This window comes from Ambystoma mexicanum, chromosome 10 (genome assembly GCF_040938575.1).
Source record: "Ambystoma mexicanum isolate Mex_15411 chromosome 10, UKY_AmexF1_1, whole genome shotgun sequence".
NCBI classification, from domain to species: domain Eukaryota; kingdom Metazoa; phylum Chordata; class Amphibia; order Caudata; family Ambystomatidae; genus Ambystoma; species Ambystoma mexicanum.
In genome coordinates this window covers 1484553927-1484568131 of record NC_090932.1, presented here as the reverse complement: position 1 = coordinate 1484568131, position 14205 = coordinate 1484553927, and the positions used below count along the sequence as shown (strand labels likewise).

At 46.7% G+C, this 14205-nt stretch overlaps 1 protein-coding gene across 1 annotated transcript in view; it reads right to left on the bottom strand.

Moving 5' to 3' along the window:
• The window catches only part of CFAP251 (cilia and flagella associated protein 251), a 1318836-nt gene that overhangs the window by 97581 nt on the left and 1207050 nt on the right, over window positions 1-14205 (bottom strand). The gene's annotated exons all lie outside the window — the stretch shown is intronic.

The window sequence follows — 14205 nt, the reverse complement described above, 5'->3', positions numbered from 1 at the left end:
ATATGGAAATTCAAATATAACAAAAATAACAGTAATGTTCAACATAAACCTAATAACTGTATTTCCTTGTAACCTGGTTTGGATCCCCTTCCCCAGATGATTCAAAGCAGGATTTTCAATCAAAAGTTTGAATAGGAAAGTTCTGGTTTGTAACCAAGTTCTGATTATAAAGTACTTCTTGTTCCAAAAGTCTTTCACTTAGACTTTAACCAACAGTTCAACTAGATAGATAGTATTTATCTCTTCACTTATAGCAAAGAGTTCAAAACAACTTGTTGTTCTTAGGAAACAACACACTTCCACAATTAATTTGTTTCAACAACAATGTTTTGTCAAGATGAATTCACAACAATTCATAAAACACTTAGGGCCTCATTAAGCGGTAGGCGGTAAGGGCACCGGTGCCGGTAATCCCTTACCACCCTATTCCATGGTCCCTTAGCGTGTCCCTTCCTTAACGCCTGGTTTTACCGCAAATTGCGGTACCGTTATTAACTCCATCCCCATTGAGCCCTATGGGTGCTCGCATGGGAATGGGGAATGGTTCCCGGAATGGGGACTTACCAGGTCCTCCAAGGTTGGAATGACCCGGTAAGTCCCTATTTCGGGAACCCGGACCCGGAATGCGGTAAGGGGGTATACATGGCACTAATAGCGCCATGGCTACCGCCTATCGCGTAATGAGGCCCTTAGTTCTTCTTCTTCTTCTTCACCACAACATTTAACCACAACAGAGTACTTCAAAGATTTCTTCCTAGTCCAATAACCTGCCAGGATTACCACTAAGAAGTCCCTATCCTGGTTTACCCGCCTGTCAGGACAAAAAAGTTCATAACACTACTACAAGTACTTCTATGATGAGGTTCACTTCAAATCATTTGGGAAAGGCTTTGACTTTCAACAACATCAAAATATACTACTTCTTCTTCGAAGGCATGATACACATTGGTGCTGTTTGTTCCACTCTTGTGATTGCCACATGCAAAGCAGGTTAAGCTCCTCTCCTCCTGCATGCTTTCTATCAGGAGGGCTCCTCTCCTGCGACACTTGTTTTCCCACTCTACATCAAACAAATAACCACACTGTCCCTTTATTACCCTTGCTCTTCTTGGGGCTTAAATGCGTGTTGAGGGCTTTTTCAACTATTGCTTCTTCCTTGCTCTGGCAATAAAGGTTATAATTAGCTTGCTTCAGCATTGCCCTCTCTTGGCTTTGGCAATGATGGTTATTGTTAAATTGTTTCAGTATTGCCCTTTCCTTGCTTTGGCAATAACATTGGCCTTTATAGTAGCAATTATATACTTTCCTTTCTTGTCTGTTCTCAAAGTTCTTATGCCACTTCAACTTCTTTTTATCAGTTTGGTATTCAAAATGATAAGCAGTGGCCAGCAGGCAGTTACGGAGCGTACCAGGACTACATGACACTGGTGAACTCACCGGTTTCTGCATATGTGTCTGCTGGCTCTGTTGCCACAGTCCCTTCAGCTTCTTCTGCCACCTCTTACATGACAGACTGTGACAGTTTGCTTCCTGCGGCCTGCGCCGGGTGTGAAAGGAGAGTTCCTTGCTCCTGCAACACTCCGATGCTCATCAGCCACCAGAGCACTACTTCCCATAAAGAAAGCCTCTCTCTCCAGGGAGAAAGCTTTTACAATAACGCTTCCCACTGCACAACCTCTGCATTGAAAGTCATCAGCGTTGGAGACCCTCTCAGGACCGTCATCTGCTCTAAAGATAGCAGTGGCTCCATTTCCCTTCTTCCTCTGCTGCCACTGCAACTTGGAGTCTCTGCAACTACTCCACCTCCTACTCCTAATGGCCTGCACCTGAGGTGGCCTTAAATATTGAAAAGTCCCATCCAGAGTGGGGGTCATTGGAAGCACTAGACTGCATAGTGCAGTTCAGTGCATCTGAGTCTCTCTTCCTCGTCCCAGTACTTGGTTATTGTGGCATTTGAAGTCCCCAATGTTCAGATTACCTTTTCCTTTAAAAGTTTCAATTCTACAATAGACCATTAAGATTGCAGGGTCTCTAGGGTAGTTAGTGTATACGTCCTCCCAGTCCTCCTGACCTGATTCCACCTCATGTGATCCTCCCACAGAATACCACCCCAGGGTCAGGATCAGGAAGTGTCTTTCCCTGGCCAAATGAGACGGGTCACAGGTCAGGTTTTATGTGAGAATCATCTCTGATTCATCACACTTGGCTGTCCCCAAGTGACCACCTGTTACGTGGAAGTGAGAAATTTACAGCACCATCCTCTTGTGACTTTTAGGCACCATAATCTGAGATCTAGTAGTACCATCAGGGCTAACATCAGCTCTATACAGTAGCCCATGCCTGGGAAAGAAGAATGGTCCCCATTCAGTGTTCCCTCTTCTTCAGATACCACATGTAAAAAAGCCTCTGCCTGCAAGGGGTCATTCCGCAGAGAAAATGCTAAATCAGGAATGATATTCGCTTCCTCACCAAGGTTTTTCAGTTGTACCACTTTAGATGTTACTGGGGGATCTTCATTTGCATCCCCAAAGCCTTTTCCACCTCTTTCAGTTTTATCTGCTTTTCTGATTTCCTCTATTTTGGGAAAAAAGCTCTCTCCTGGATTCCCCGAGCTATTTTATCTCCATCCTTTATCTGATATGCCTCTTTCCCCCTGTTTTGAATTAAGATCTTCCCATCGCCTCTATAGTCGGGGATCTATGACGCCTGCTAAGACATCTAGACCATGTCGCCAGGCTAGGCCCAATTTAGAGGTTAATCTGATGTAAGTGCCTCGGGTCGGAATACTAGAATCAGGTCAGTGGGTATTAACAGTCTGTCTTCGGGTTGTACCAATTCTCCCTTCCACAGGTTTTCACATATGTAATGCAGTTCAAAATCCTAAGGGTATGAATCTTCCTTTGAATTCTCTGACTCACAAAACACCTGGTATACTCTCCTGCAAGGTTCTTCAATGTCTACTTCACTCTCTTATAGGTCCCAGGCTACTCCCCTGACAGGACAATATCTCTAAGTGTATGATTCTTCCTTGAGATAGTATACTTCAACAACTACACTTATGGGTGCGGGTCCCAGACTTGCACAATGCCTGGTATACTCTCCTGCCAGGTCTTCCTTGTACTGTTAACTCTCACTATCGTCCTGGTGTCCTCTCTTGCCAGGACAACCTCAGAAAGGGTATGAGTCTTCCTTGATAATTATTTTCACCATATGTGATTATGGGTGTGGGACCCAGAATCGCACAACATTTTGTTTTCCCAAGTTCACCTTTGTCCACTTGGTGGTTTTCACAATGTCCCAGCTCCCTGGTTTACTGCCTCGGAACAGAGCCCACCCTTCTTGGTTTCTCTGCGATCCATGCTTCAAAGTGCCCCAGTACCCTTTTCCCGATTTCATCGGTCGTGCTTCGGTAAGTGTTGGTGTCTCCAAAACTCACCGGTCCACTCCCCACTCTGGCATATGCAACACAGAGCTTCCCCTGCTTTGTGTCTCGCCTTAGTGGGCTGCTCGGTCTCGTGTCCCTTCTTCAATCGCATGTGCACCTGACAGCTCTGGTCTCCCTGCAATCACTAGCCGGTCAGATCTCATGGTAGTTCTGTACGGCTTCACCTTTGAACTCCCACGGTAGTGAAGGGAGCTGTTGGGAGTTAATCAGATTCCTCCAAAAGCTAGACCATTCACTTTGATCTATCTGAGTAATCTTCATTCTGGTTGCTCTCTTCCTCGTGTCGGTTTTTGTCACTGATAACACTGCAGGGTGTTTGCAAGTTCTATGACTAAGGGGAATATTGAGGATTACTGCCACAATATGCCATAAGGGCCTGGGGTACTGAAGGGGTGTCCCTAAAAGGGAATGGGGGATACCATGTGTCACCCAACAATGTTTCATCTCCCCCCAGAAGGTCACCTCCACCCATATGGTCCTCCCATAATTAGCCACCCCCTGGGTCAGGATCAGGTAGTGGCTGCCGTCCTTGGCCACATGAGGAGAGGCAACCTCTGGGAAAGGGGTGATGACATCAGTGGATTAATCACAGTAGTGTGAGGAGGTACATTCCCTCTTCTTGAGGTATGCGGATAGAGGAAGGGTCTAAACCATTTGTAAATAAATGTGATTTTGTTGTGTAGGTTGTGAGAAACCTGAAGGTGTCTCACTTACTAGTCTCCGGGGATCTGTCACCCAGATGGCTAGGACATGGCCATTGCTATTGCATCCAGTTCCTGGGGTTGGACCAGTGTGGGAGGATCACCTGGGTGAGGGATCTTCGGGGAGCAGAAGTGGGACACTGAAGGGTGAGACGCAGTACCCCCTTCATTATGACACCTTTTCCCGAAACTCAACCAACCCTTTCTGACACAAACACTTTCTCACAGACCGATTACTGTGAAAGATGATGGACTAACACCAGAGCTGTATCCCTGACATGTCCCTACACAAGTGTCAGGCAGAGTCAGGCATGCAGAGAATTACACACACCTGACTTCCCTTCCCTTTCCCCATAGGGACAAAGGCAGAGCACGAAAGCAAACTCTAAGCAAGGCCAAATGCATGAGAAAGCAGCTATTCCAGGACAGCAGTTCAAACAGAGGAGAAAGCCGGCGAGACCTGAAAGGAGGACGAGGAGGGAATTGCCCTTGCCCTTTTTTTTATATTTTTTTATTTGGTTTTATTAAGGTTTTCAAGAACATCTTACACATTACACAAACATTGTTTAGAGTACATCATGAATATCAACTTTCCACTCCTGTCCTGTCCCCAAACAAACCCCTTGCTGTTCTTTTCACAACATCCCCCCACACCCTCGCTCCAACCTCTCCCCATGGAACGGTGTCTCCTCCAGCATTTATGGTTATTTGTTCTCCTGGTTGTGGCATGTGGACAGTTTTCCCATTTGTGATCAGTCAATGGCGTTGGCCGCCTGATTGAGGCACAGTCTGATATACATTGTTGCTCTCCTCGGGTGAGATATCTCTGTAATGTAAATTAGTCCTCTCATACGTGAACAGTAAGCCTCCAAGGTTAGGGTCCCCGATCTTTGTACAATACAACCTCTCAGGAGTTAGACATATTTATTCATAAATCCACCCCATAATAGCTCATACGGAGCAGATTTCCCATGGAGGGCTGAAGTAATTTTTTTCCATTGTAGAGATATTGGTGGCCACATTTACCCATTCTTTCTTACTCGGTACCTTGACCCCTTTCCATCGCATCACAAGGCAGGCCCGTGCAGCTAGTAGGAGTGGTGCTGCCACACCTGTTATCCTTTTGAGTTCCCTTTCACACTCCTCCAACCCAAATAGCATGAGCAGGGGTCCAGTAATGAGCTGGACCCCCTGCAGTTCCCTGATCCATCCGAAGACTTCCCCCCAAAACATCTTAATACGGGGGCATCCCCACCACATATGCCAATAATCGGCCCTCTCACCACATTGGTGCCAGCACAGAGGACTTGTTGACTGGAACATCTTTGATAATCTATGTGGATCATACTGCCATCTGTGTAATAGCTTAATGGCATGCTGTTTGTACTGGCTCGCTATCGATATTTGCGAGTCCCCTTTAGATATTTTCCCTCAAAAGTCAGTCTGACCCGAGATCTCTTTCCCATCTGCGCTTCAGATTTGCGGTTGTCGCTTTCCCAGCGTCTATCAACGCTCTGTGCTGAGATTAGGCCCTTAGATTACCTCCTTTTGTCTAGGAGCTCTTCAAAGGGGGTAAGATCTCTCTGGATTTTCTCTTTCCATTTGTCCCTCATGAAAGATTCCTTTAAGCTGAAGGAAGGGAAATACCAGCAGGGGGCCTATCCCTAATGCCTCCTCTAATTCTAAGATTGTGACAAAGTTGCCCTCCCTCCAAAGTTGACCCACTCTCTCGTGACCCGCTTCAAACCAGGATTGGAATCTTTCGTGGTTGGGGATATCTTCTCGGGCCCCCGGTGCCCAGATATGACTTAGAGGAGATGACCATGAAGTGATCCCTCGCATGTCAACCCCTTCCCGCCAGATCTCCCATATGGTACCCTGTATCGGATGGTCCCTTATTCTGCCTATCAACCTATTTCTCGGGACCCATAGCCATTTCGCGATCGTGGTCGGGGCCAGATTGAGATTGTCTAGGTCTATCCATTGGTGTCCTTTCTGCCCTCTCAGATAGGGGACAAGAACTCTTAGCTGCACAGCCTCGTAACATTTCTGTAAATTCGGCAGGCCGACACCACCCTTTTCTTTGGGCAAAGTTAGAACCTCGTATGCTACTCTAGCCTTCTTTCCTTGCCACAGAAACTTCAAGATAGCCCCTTTTACCTCACCAAAGAAGGGTTTCGGCAGTCGGATCGGGAGCATTCGGAATGGGTACAAGAATCTGGGCAGACATACCATCTTCACAGCGTTTAGTCTCCCCAGCCAGGATATCGTGAGTTTTTGCCATTTTTCTAGATCAGCTTGGAAGCTTGTGAGAAGAGGGGGAAAGTTGGCATCATATAGGGTGTCTAGGTCCCTTGTAATATTTATTCCCAAATATCGAAGGGTGTCATGTCCAATCGTTAGTCCCAGTGAGGCAAATCTTTCAGTTTCACCCTGATCTGTATTCTGCAGTGGAAATAGAATTGACTTGGGTCTACTGATCTTGAAACCAGATAGCTCCCCATGCTGTACAATCAAGGCCTTTTCCCTTTTTAACCCAGACCCGCAGCGCCTCAGAGAAGGGAAATGTAAGACCGGGAATTGCAGCTGGCGAATGGTGCAAAGAATGTCAGGGGTACATGAAACCCTGCCGCAATGACAGCCAGGGCGGGGAGAAGCAGTTGCCATTGTGTGTCATCCTTGACTCCAGAGGCAGGAGACGCCAACAGAGTTTGGCACAGCCAGTGAGTCCGAAAGAGCTGATAATAGATTGGACTGTGTTGGGCTCAAGGTTGTGAAGAGAAACACTTTATGAAGAAAGAAGACTAAAGCACAAAGGTCTTTTGTAAGCAAAATAGGTATCAGTTAGAGTTGTCCAGCACCATGTGGGTGCTCAATCGAATGACTCTGACTGATGCCCTGCTCCTGAACAAGGAGAATGTGTTTAACTGAGAAATCGAAATGGTCATACAAGGGTCAAGCAAAACGCCTTGTGCAGTCAAATGTCCTTGGCACGTTGCAGAAGTCTTTGAGAAATATGAAAGTATGAACCCGACTAAGGGAAGTGTGAAACTGGCGTTTGAGCCCGGTGGAGGGGAACATTGTGTGAACTGTGATATTTTGAAGTACGCACTTGCCAGAGAATAACCGAATAACCCAGCGAGACGTGATTGCCCCTCGGAAGTCTTTGTTTGAACTAGCAAGTACTTTAGAAGGCCGGTGAAGGAAGGTCTGAGCCCGGATGAGGGGACCTAACTAAACTAGATGGTTGTTTAAAAAGACATTGAGACTTTTGAATACTAGAAATTAAGAGATTGTTATTAAAGGGCGGTAGTGAACCCGACTCAGGGTCATTAAGCGAAAAGCTAAGGGAAGTGAATCCCACATTGTGGAAAAGCTAAGTGAATGACATTGTGGTGACAAACGTGAACCCGACTAAGGGATGTCCACAGTGAGTGGTTGGTCTGAGCCCGAATGAGGGAGGCTAATGTGAGAGAAGGATCGGAGCCCGGGTGAGGGGGATCAAAGGGTGATGAGTAATTGCCCGACGTGAAGATAAATAGAAGGAACATTTGTTTTGTTGTTTATGATAAATCAGGCCCTCTGGAGCAAGAGGACTTGCATGAAAGAGACTTGGACACAGAAGGTCCTGATATTGAGAAACGGAACTGTAACAGCGTGCTAGAGAAGCCCAGCAGTGTGCTTGCCTTGTCCTGTGCTAAAAACGTGGGGAAGGGAGAACCCGGCCACAACATCCTGACTTATCATTTTGTGAACACTTCTTTCTTTTCTTGTGAACATATCCCACACTCTTTTGTAGCATAGCGGTAAGGATTGGCAATAGTCTTTTTTAGTATAGGCCCTGTTTATTTGACTAGACTCCACTAGGACTGTAATATTATTATTTGATGGCCGTACCTTACTCCCATCTTAGATTTGGGTTTAGATTAGGTGTTTATCTCACCCATTTTGCAGTTTAATAAACACCCTTGAACTGTGATCACTAGTGTCTGTCTTACTGTGATACCATGCCTTCCTTACAAGCGCCAGTAAATAGCGGACCTGGGAACCCCCTCGCATATGGGGGTGTAAGGAAGTAAATACCCTACTGTCGAAGAGGAGACTGAATAAGCGTCTACACCATTTGCATATAATTGTGGTAGTATTGATTTGTGGTCTAAGGTTTTTTGGGAATTATTGTGGTGTGTATTGGTGGCGTTTGAGATGTGTGAAGTGAGGTGTCACATGGGACAAGTGTGGTGTGGGGGGCAAAGAGAAAGGGGAGGGGTAATGGGGAGTGTGGGCAGTATTGGGAGGGGACATGTAGATCAGCACAGCCGGCTTGGGGTATAGTAAATGAGGTAGTATTATAAGTGCAGATTTAACAAAACCATGAGTTGCACTCAAATACATTTGTACGGCGCTACCGTTTTACAGAGAGAAGATTATGAAATATATGTACACGCTGTGGCCTGAGCAAGGAAAAAATTATAATGGGTCACATGTATACATATACATATTTAGCTTCAAAATATAAGAGGTGGAATATAAAAAATAGAAGGGGCATTCTGGAGCTTTGGAGGATGGTTGAGGATTTAGAAGATCTTCATGAGGACCATACAAGGGGAGAAATTGTTATACAAATGCCCTGTGTCTCCCCCGCACCGAGTGTAGCCCCCGAGTCCAGCGTAACCCCAACAACCCCCACAGCCTTGCCATCCCTACAGGGGTGTTATCCTATGCAAGCAGCTGCAGGTTACACCAACCCTGAGTATTTGCCCCACGCAGCGCCACAAGTGACGGCCCCTTTAACCTATGAAAATGTCCCCCAGCAGCAGAAACTTCAAGCAACCTGTTAGTTATGGAAACAGAGAACAGGGCACAAAAAGACTTAGAAACAGTGCTGCGAAGGACAGAGGCAGAGCTCATGCGAGTAAAGCTAGAAAGAGAGGAAGTGTAAAGGGCGCCATTAGGCACAGAAGAATGGAGAGCAGGTGATATTTTATTCCGGATTGATTGCACCACGATTAGGGAAGTCCAAGTTGAAAAAGAGGATGGGGGTTATAACAATGGCAGGTATGGAGAGGGAGTTCCACGGTCGGGGAGCTTAGACTATCGGCCTCATTTACAAGGTTGGTCCGGTAACAATGGGACCGGTAAGCTTGCCAGTACCGTTGTTACCAGACCGGCAAATTAAGAGGTCTGCGAGCGGGTGCTTTTCAGCCCGGCAGGCCTCACCTGCCGGGCGGAACTGCACCTGCGAGCAGACCTACACGGTAGCACCGGCACCATTGTTAATGGTGCCGGTGCTACCTGCCTCCCCATTCCCGTTGAGTCCTATGGGACTCAAATGGGAATGGGGGGTCATTTTTCCCGGCACCCGGCGAAGGGAAATTACCAGGTCTGCCGGAGCTGGAATGCCCCAGTACATCCCCATTGCCGGGTGCTGGTAAAAAATGATTCCGGCGGCAACTGTGCTGGTATTTACCGGCACGGTTACCGCCAACCCTGTAATGATGTTGATGTAGGAGCAGCAGAGGGGGATGAGTGGAGCACAGATAATGAACAGGGAGATGAGATGGGGCTTATGGTGTCACAGAGAGAAGAAAGTTTGTGGGGTGGTAGGGTGAGGGTGCGACCAGTTGGCATGGCAGTGGTGAAGGGGAAGAAAGGACTGAATAAGGCACCGGCTAAGCATGTGCGAGAACAGTTTCCATTGTTACATAAAGGTCCCGGCAGAGCACAGTATGTGCCCTGGTCACACATGGATAGAAATAATTGAATGAAGGCACTGCTAATGCTCACAGTGGGAGCAGGCAAATAGATATATGCACTTGAAAATGGTCCGCTAATGTTACACTTGTGATAGGGCAGATGAAAAGTTTGTTCGCCTCGTTATTGGAAGACCAAGCAACGACATTTGGAAAAGAGCTGGGTATCCAGGGAAACAAATGGGTGAGGACAACCATGATGGGGCACATTTTACCAATTGTATGGGCTGCCCTACCAGCAGCGTATCCTGACACATCAGACATACCCTCGATAATGGCACAGACCATAAAAGAGGACGAAGAACTTGCACAATATATATTACAGATTCAAGAAATGTGGAGGGCTGAGACAGGGGGACAGTGGGATAAGACTATAGCACTATCTTATCACATGCTAAAGAAAGGGATTCCAAAGGAGGTGCAGAAAGATTTGGATAAAGTAGTGGGGATCGAGGCTAAGGGATGGACAGAGATTCACTCAATCATAGTACACCATTGTAGACGAAGGTAGATGCCCAGAAGGCTGAAGCGAAGTTGCTATAGAAAGAATTAGCGAAGTTGAGGATTGAAAGGGTGGTGATTACGGGGCCACCTGTAGTGCAGGTGGACCTGCGAATGACACCGATGGGACCGAGAATGGTCCTGCAGTGGACAGGAGGATATGAAAGTTATATAGACAACAGAAGGTGTCAGGGTGGGTTCCTGGCAGGGCTAGCAGTGAGGATGTCAAGGAGATTATCAACGAGGGAGAGGAGGATTCTGTGGTGGTAAAGGAGGATTTGGTTCCCCAAGATCATGCCCCGGGTACCAATATTGCACTAGATTTTGAGGGGGTGCTGATTTCAGATTACAAGGTAGTGTGGTTCGGAGTGACAAAGAGGGAGATGAGTGGCGTACAGTTTTAATCGATTGACCCCGGCTGGACCACTCAGTGCAGTGTCAGTTGGGCAGTTGTTTGTGAATGCTGATAACGATGGTGAAATAATACTGGAGGTATGTATCCCATGTCAAATAATGATCCAGCATAGAGATGTCCGTTTTTCTATACTTATTGCTAAATGCATGCCTGCACACTTACAGGAGGATTTGTTACAGGTCCCAAGCATTTTATGGACAGACAACCTCCATGATGTAGGGCCCCTGAAGAGCATCGGAGCAGTACGCATCGAGCTGAAGCCAGGTGCAGTGTTACCTAAAGTGCGATAGTATTCACTGTTGCGGGAAGCAGATGAGGGAATACATGAGACAATTGTGGCATTGTGGCAGTAGGGCATTATAGTGCCTTCAGAGTCCCTGTGTAAAGTAAAGGGTTCAAATTGGAGGATGATACAGGATTTACACCCCTTGAATAACATTGTTGAAGCAGAGTTCCCAGTTGGGCCAAACCCTGCCACGATCCTTTGTAATATAACTGAGGCCACACATTTTACCAACATTGATTTGAAAAATGCATGTTTCTCCATTCCATTGCACCCTGATTCCCAATATCACACCGCGTTTACCTATAGCGGGCAAATGTTCCAACGCACTAGACTTCCTCAGGGGTACTGCGAGTGCTCCAGTATTTTTAGCACAGTACTACACATGGATTTGGGCAATATACACGTACCGAGGATGGTCATTCAGTATGTAGATGACCTCTTAGTGCACAGCACAGCAGATGAATTATATAGGGCATATTCGATCACACTGCTGACACCGCTTGCAGACAAAGGAAACAAAGTAGACAAGGACAACATGTAATATTAGAAAGAGGCAGTGTACTTGGGACAAATAATATCATCTGAAAAGAGTAACAGAAAGATCAGAATGCACCTCATCCCACAACAGTGAAAGAAATGCAGCAGTTTGTGTAATTATTGTAGAGCATGTATTCTTGACTATTCCAGTTACACAAAACATTTACTGCAGTAACTAAAAGAAGCACAGAGAAGGAAAGGATCCCTTACATGGACAGGATAAATGATAACATGTTCCCAGGAACTGAAAAATGCTATAAAAAGCGACCCAGTATAGGCAAACCCTGACTACGCAAAGGAATTTCATTTGTTCTCGCACTCCAACAGGTAAATAATGACTGCTGTGTTGGCCCATCAAACATCCCTAGGACATAAACCCCTGGCATATTACAGTGGTATATTAGATTCTGTAATGCAGGGTCAATTCCCTTGAACAGGCACTGGCCGTTGCCATTGAAAAATCTTCAACAATCACCATGGGTTGCTCAGTAACGCTATATGGCTATATGTAGTGCATGCAGTGTTCGCAATTCTTGAGAGATCTAAATCCACTTTAACAACACAAAGGGCCACTGCATAGGAAGTGGTTTAGTCAAGTCCATCCATTCACATTGTGTGATGCCGCACAGTGTAACCTGCTACGTTTAATGCAATGCCAGGTGAAGAAGTGCATGATTGCGTCACTTATGAATGCCCTGAAGATTATTTGATATGAGCAAGGGGGGACGCTCTTGGGGAAGGGGAGCTCCTCTTCATTGATAGGTCATCGACAATTGATCAGGAGACTGCCCAAAGACACACAAGTGCAGCACTAGAGTGTCTTGCAGATGGGGAATATGAGGTTGTAGTTCAAAAGAGGTTACCAACACATTAATCGGCCCTGGCAGCAGAACAGATTGCATTAAGTGAAGCATGGTATGGTATGGTATGGTAATGTTTATTTATAAAGCGCCTATACACAGGCAGGTGTTTCAAAGTGCTCAAGGAGGGTGGGAAAATGAGGAAAAACAACTGTCGCTCAGAGCCCTTGAAATTTAGAGACAATTATCTGCACAGGCAGAGTAAATGCATATAATACATTTAACAGCTGAGACACAGCAAATAAGCCTGAACTGCGATTCTGCAGTTTTTACCAAGTGCATTTAGGGGTGAAGACAAGGGAGAACAGACAGACGATCTTCAGACGCAGTGCATTCGGATCGTGCAAGTGCACAGAACAGTCACAGGGAGGGGGAGGTCCAAGTGCAACCAGTCGGTGGAGACTGGGGTAAGTGCAGAGAGAGCCACTCTCTAGGGTAATTTCTCAAGTGCAGTGAGGGTGGGTGGGGTGTAGGGCCCTGAGGCAAGTGAGAGAGAGGACTGGTGGGGGTGCCCGGTACCTGTGAGACTCTGAGGTACACCAGGCGGCCAGTCAGCAGGCTGTAGGGAAGAGGACGGAGAGTGGGAAAGAGCAGAGAGCTAGGTTAGCAGGGGAGAGGGAGAGAGAAGGAAAAGGAGAAGAGGAAGGTCTTGATGAGTTTCCTGAACTTAAGAAACTCAGGCTCAAGATGGAGGGCAGCAGGTAGGCTGTTCCAGAGGGAGACACCTGCTGAGGATAAGGATATCCCTCCAAATCTCTGCTTGGCGAACCGGCTCACTCGCAGAGGGTTGGCGGAAGATGAGCGGAGGACTTGTGAGGGGCAGTATTTAGGGAGGCAAAGCTTCACCTCACTGATGAGGCCCAACAAGGCTGAAACACGTGTATGGGGTTGCTTTTGGTATTCTTGTTCAGAGAGGAATTGCCATAGCATTTCGGTGCTGGACTGCCCATGTGGGCGGAACAAAGACTGATATGCAAATGGATATTTCCCATCTGTGAAAGGTACAGTGAGCAAAAAGCGTGTGCTGCAAACTCTCATCTCAGAACAGGATATCATGTCATGTTCTTTCTGTAGAGGAGCGCCTGCTACCTTCTTTGAAATGTTTGCAAGGAACTTGGGGTTGGTCACCCTGAGTTACCTGGGGGCAACCAGACGTGGACTCCCTGCTCACTGTGCTCAGAGAGACAAAGCTTCACCTCGCTGATGAGGCCCAACAAGGCTGAAACACGTGTATGGGGTTGCTTTTGGTACTCTTGTTCAGAGAGGAATTGCCATAGCATTTCGGTGCTGGACTGCCCATGTGGGCGGGACAAAGACTGATATGCAAATGCATATTTCCCATCTGTGAAAGGTACAGTGAGCAAAAAGCGTGTGCTTCAAACTCTCATCTCAGAACAGGTTATCATGCCATGTTCTTTCTGGAGAGGAGCGCCTGCTACCTTCTTTGAAATGTTTGCAAGGAACTTGGGGTTGGTCACCCTGAGTTACCTGGGGGCAACCAGACATGGACTCCCTGCTCACTGTGCTCAGAGAGACAAAGCTTCACCTCGCTGATGAGGCCCAACAAGGCTGAAACACGTGTATGGGGTTGCTTTTGGTACTCTTGTTCAGAGAGGAATTGCCATAGCATTTCGGTGCTGGACTGATCGTGTGGGCGGGACAAAGACTGATATGCAAATGGATATTTCCCATCTGTGAAAGGTACAGTGA